The following is a 6,738-nucleotide window of genomic DNA, read 5'->3' on the forward strand; positions in this document are numbered from 1 at the left end:
AAACTATGAGGACACACGTTTAAACTCAATAATGTTGTTTAACATTGAAAATTTCCAACGCAGTCTACTAGAGTAGACTTACTACAAAGAAATTAAGAAACAATCAGGTTTGTGGTTAATTTATGCTCAATGAAACACATTTATAAACTTTTTAATTACTCTGAAAGTTTCCAACCTCTCATAATGTAGATAGGAGTAATTAAAAATAAAGCAAATTATTTATATTCGAACGAATCAAACACTAAAATTTGAAGTGTTATCATAAGGTAGACATTTTCTAAAATCTACGATTTCTTGTGTGAAAATTGATAATATATCAAACAACTATGATGTTTCAGTAGTGTACACAAATGACATATATGTTCCTAGCTGCCTTACTAAATATCTAAACGTTAAAATTTATTTAAATAACTTTTTGAAAATGATTATTCTAGGTCGCTGCGGCCTGGCGGCCTAAAATGAACTCAGATCAATTATATATTTGTAAGTATGTGTTACCTAGCGACTTATTGGAAACAAGTTACAACTAAATATTTAGAAGTTAAAGATATCAATAAAAGATGGTTTTTGAAAATGCCAACCCGTTGGAAATTTTCAAGCGTCGTGTCGATTTAATTTGTTAGATCAAAATGTTTGAAATCATGAGTAAAATGTTCCTAGCAGCCTAACGACTTAGTGGATGCAAGTTACAACTAAAAAACTTCACATGCAAAGTTCATTTACAGAATTTTTGGAGATGTTTATTCTAGGCCGCCAGGCAGCTAGCAAAATTCTAGCTGTCTAGCAGCCTGTAATGAGGACATATTACAATGTTCGCGCTAAATATCACGCCATATAATACTGTTGTGATGATTAAAGCGTGTGATAGTCATATATATAATATTATATTGTCTGCTTTTTCATACAGAATTTATCAAACTAGTCGAAAAAATAATAAAATGCAAGGCTCTTTTATTTAACGAATTAAATAAAGACTAATAAAGAGGAAAGACTCAAATGTAATATATTTTATCATATTTAGCGTTTCTTGATGAAATATTAAAATTTCTCCTTTCCTTAAATGACGTTATATCGTTTTGATGTTTTGTGATGACATGAGGAATGTAAGAAAATAGATGATTGTAACTGATGCTATTGGGAATATAGCTGGGTGAAAGGTTACATATTACGGCCATTTTCAAATAAAAATTGGGACATTAGATTTGTAATATCTTTTTTCCGTTTTCATTGACAATTTGGTACTTATACTATACTCTAAAATTGTTCAAATTTCATAGAAAATAGTGATTTCTTGAATTAAATTAATGTTATCATGGAAACGAATCCCGAAACCTATATATCTAAATGTAGAATTCAAAGGCGTTCACACTGGACTATTTAAGGAATACAACTTCAGCTTTTTTATCTGTAATTAGAATAATAATTGCAGGCACAATGACTTTTGCATAAAAATATCAGATGATGAGTACTGCTGTAAGTATTTTAAGCTTTGAAGTTTGAAACATAATTTTATAATTTACTTTAGAAATAAAATATTTTGAAGCTACATTAAATGGAAACGTAATACCTGTAGATCTTTTTGCTATTAACAATTCATGCATCCTTAATGCATATATATATATGTGTACACAGACTTTTTTTGACATTTATATTTGTAAGGTAATTCTGCATGTTCGACCGGAAGTGATGGCGTAACACTTGCCTGAGGCTATAATTTTTCAAATCAGTCTAGCAAAAAACCAAGCACACGACCCTAACTTTTCTATTTGGTGATTTTTCTTAGTATATTCTGAGGTTTTGAAAAATCAGCTTGTAATCAAATTCTACTTTGTAGAAAATGTTTTTATCCGAACGTGCAGAACTTCCTTAGACAAAAAGGCTGCGTTCTTGAAGGTGACTTGAAGGAGACGTGTTGTACTTCTTGTAGTTCTTATTGGTTCAAGGTACTACAGACATCTTAATCTATCAATTCAATCTCCATTTATGTTAATATTTCAATCTATTGAAGGACATGACACATGCATTAATCGAACAAAAACCATTTTAGTGTCACAACAAACTATGTCGTACATTTTTAATCTGGTTTAGTCAGTCTGTATCATTCATATATTTTCATAAGATATGGTGATATACCGTCTTCCGTCAGTACCTCTTCCATTTGTTTACACGCTTCAGGTTATTTGTAAACTGATATTACATCATGTCAAAACGAATCGTCTGAAAAGTTTCAAAGGGTGTGACTTTGCTGTTGGCGTGTCTAGTGTGGCTTAAAATGTATTCAATACTATCAAAGAGCTATAAAAATAAATAGATTGGCAACTTGAAAGGCATATAGAGCAAATCTCGCCAACCTCCCGTGACAAAAAAAACGAGATCTCGTTTACTTGAAGTGGCGCTTTCTTCACGCGCCATTTTGTATGCGAAAGCAATTATTCATTGGTAAAATAATTATCACCGTATGACCACGCTTCTTTCGATGGCAAAAAAAACGTGTACTTCGTGTCTTAAGACCATTTCACATTAAACTAATTTTGTTTTAGAAGCTAACATGTATTTTAAATGTAGTTTTAAAGGTACAAATTGTAACTCCATGCTCGCCGATGTTTGTTTTTAGTAAGATAACGCCGAATCACGCTCGGACACGAGCTCACGCGAGATTACAGCCAGTTGCCATTCTGTGTATTTTATACTTCTTTGATACTATAAAGCTTCTGTAAACATATACTGTTATTGTTACTGAATAGTCACTTTCGGACTTGGTTGTTTTATATTTGGAATTAGAGAAACCATAAGCGAACAGCATGGATCCTGACCAGACTGCGCGGATGCGCAGGCTGGTCTGGATCCATGCTGGTCGCAAAGCCACTATGTTTTTTTTTTTATTATGGCGCGGCTCAATTGTGTTTTAGCCCACCAATTATATGTTGTATTATTGTACCTTTATTTTGATCATGTTGTTATACCATGTAATTGTAATGCCATATGTATAACCTGATATCGATAATAAAGTCTGTCTGTCTGTCTGTCTGTCTGTCTGATTTGTTTACCAAATGACTTAGAATGACACTGTAATTAACATTCACCTATAAATTTCTAAGTCATTTGGTAAACAAACCAATTGGAAACTAGTATAATATAAAACAACCAAGTAGCGTCTTGATTTAAAAAGTGATTGCCATGTCCAACTTAACATAGATTGCAAAATGCATTACCACTATTTAGGAGTTACATTTTCAAGCAACGGGTCCTTTTTGAAAGCTAGGAAACACGTAGCCCAACAGGCTAGTAAAGCTATGTACCTTTTGTTTACCAAATCTCAGAATGCATATTTACCAATCGACCTAACTATTAAACTCTATCAACATACTGTATTACCTATTTTAACCTATGGGTCCGAAATATATGGATATGAAAACCTGGATTTACTCGAAAAAGTAAACAACGAATTTCTCAGGAGAATAACTAATGCTCGTAAAAGTACACCGCTCTATATACTTTATGGTGAAACAGGAACAATGCCTGTATCATTCATCGTGTATGATATCGCTTTGGACAAGGTTATTACTAAGAAAAGAAAGCAAGTTCTCTTTTTATTATACCACTATATGTTGCACAATAACAATGTAAATTTCAAATGGGTTTCAAAAATTAAGGAAATTCTTAATTCTGTAGGACGGCCAGATCTGTGGCTAAACCAGCATGTAGCCGTTACAAAAAGCACACACAAATTAATAAAACAAACGTTAATCGACCAGTTCAAGCAAAACTGGCATGGTCAAATGCAGCTTTCAAACAAAGGACTTTTTTATAACAGCTTTAAATATAACTTAGAATACGAAAAATACTTTGATATCCTTTCAAGAACAGACTACCAAACGTTTTTTCAAATTCCGTACTAGTAATCATAGACTATCAGACGAAACTGGTCGTTACGACGGAACACCTTACCAAGAACGTATCTGCACCCTATGTAATAATGATTGTATCGGTAATGAACAGCGTTATTTATCAAAGTGTGATTATTTCAGCAGTAAGAGAAATATTTACTTAAAAAATTGTAATTTCACAGATAATGATCACTCTTTGCGAGCATTATGCAGACCGTCGATGAATCTAAATTACCTGATTTTTGTAAATTGATAAGAGTAATATTCGCTAAATTTTAAGAAGTACCACCCAATCACACAAAAATCATTTCTTGAAAGTAAACGCTAGTATTTACAGAAAGAACATTGCCTACCTTAAGAAGTTATTCCAGTTGTTGACATTCTCAGCACTACTTTTAACCTGTTTTTAACCCTCCAGTCTAAATATAGCAATGCAAAAATCGCTTTTTCTGTTTTCTGCGTGAATTTGTAAATGTGTCCTCATTCACAGACATAATTACATTAGTCATTCGTCTACTCCGCGCAAGGAAATAGTTGCTCATATTATAGTAATATAATTTTGCTTATTGGTGTATTGTATATTGTGTTTATAATTCAACATGTGTGTTAATGAACCGGATATGATCAGATATAATCTTGAATAGAATGATACAAGTAATTTGCACCTATGTTAATGAGTTACGATTCTACAAGTTCCCCCTTGGCACTTGTGCATACTACTAACTAATTAGGCTTATATTTTATATTCTGTTGACTGCTACCGGAACAAACATTTTTAAAAAACATATTGCATATCCTCATGTTGTATTTTATATACCTTGGGTGAATAAAGTATCTGTCTGTTTGTCTGTCTGTCCGGTGCCTTTAATTGTTCTCACGCGAGTCCTGTTACATGTAGAATTAACACGAGAGCTAATGTGATTAAGTGTGAATCACATTCAACACATGACATTTAACGGCTTTTAACCTTAACTGAAAAATAAACAATACCGCAATAGAACGTTTGTAGGTGTGCAAAACTTTAACTTATATATCAATTATATGTTCGTCTGTCTGTTTTGCTATGTAATACGGGACTTTGAAATGCACTTTTGCAGAAACATTTCTTAAACAATACAACATCTAATTTTTAATTTCAAAACCAGATTGGCATGTAACATAACAATTCATAAGTCCTCCTGTATAAAAACATCAAATAAGCTGACATATATTTTAACAAAAGTATACCAATTGCCCTGTACTTAATGGTTTCGATACCATTCTTTAAATCATTTAATGAGGTCAAATAAACGATTTCCATTTCTTTTTGCCATGATTTTGAAAAAGAAAAGTAGTTTTACAAACGTATGTTTGTTCTTAGACTGTAAACCTCGTAGCAACTCGCTTTGAAAATTCCTATAGTCTTTGATTATAACCATAAAAGATCCGGCGGAAATGCAGACACCATACACAAAAAATGATATTTAAAAAAGGTAGTTCTAAATATTTGTTATATATAATATAATATAATATAATATAATATAATATAATATAATACAATACAATACAATACAATACAATACAATACAATACAATACAATGTCTACAGTAATAACTATATTTTTATCTTGTTAGAACTGTGATGTCAAATGCTATGTTGTTTGTATCATGTATGTGACATTTTTTATCACAGAATGCTAAGCTGTTCAATTTTTGCTTTGAGAAAAAATCTAAATAATAATGATGCAAATAACAATTTTACATCAGATTTGATCATTTTCTTCGAAAACATTGTGACAAACATTATCATGGTATGTCAGAACAAAGGAGCTATGTCCACTTACCATAATATTCTATTGATATTTTTCACAGCTATGAAATGCAAATTAGCATGTTTAAGGGAAGTGTCAATGGTAATAAACTTAAATACGACTTGCTCAACAAACTGAATTAAAGCATGTGTCATGTAATGGGAAATTAATTGAAATGTAATTGTCAATTACACCCAAAAACTGCACTGAAATTAATTAAATTACAATTACATGTAATTGACAAATGACCAATTACAAATTACATTCAGTTACTTAGGAAATGTAATTTAATTGCAATTAATTACAATTACAATTTTAATTACCCCAGGTCTGTCGTAAAAAACAATTAATATGAATAATATGATTAAAATGAAATGATATGACAGATGGGAATATCTATATAAAATTGTTATACAAAATAAATATACAGAATTTCAAACAATACCTATTTTAAAAAAAAAATGTTTTTGAATATTCCTTCATAGACTACTATTGTCATTGGTCATGAATACATAACGGTTCGACTGTACAGGTAAACTCTTGACCAAGTACGTAGCGGTTTTTTGAGGTATGAATTTAACAAATATTTCAGTTTTCCGCTAATATTCAGATCATTGAACAAGTTTCTCGAGATAACAGTACCTAACATATTGAGTCTTATGTCATTATAAAGTTCACAATGTAGTAACAAAAATGACGTTCATCTTCTACCGCGCCACTAGAACAAAATTTACAAGTCGCTCCCCAGTCGGTAAAATACCACACCGAAATTGGCTAAGAACTGTAAGTATACATTTTTTGCATGCAGAAAATGAGAAATAACAAGTATCTAGTTACAAATTGATAGTGACATATATAACGCAAAGACAATGTGTTTAATGTCTAAATATATTATTAAATTAATATAGTAGTGTGCACGGTACTTCATGTATTAAGGTGAGTTTAGACCACACTTTGTTTCTACAGTGTAAGATAGTTATTACTTTATGTTTATAAAACTATACTGAGAAGAGAATGACTGAACAAGTTTGCGGATGAAGTTGTGAAAATAGGGCCTAAAT

The sequence above is a fragment of the Mercenaria mercenaria genome, chromosome 9 (genome assembly GCF_021730395.1).
Source record: "Mercenaria mercenaria strain notata chromosome 9, MADL_Memer_1, whole genome shotgun sequence".
Taxonomy (NCBI): Eukaryota; Metazoa; Mollusca; class Bivalvia; order Venerida; family Veneridae; genus Mercenaria; species Mercenaria mercenaria.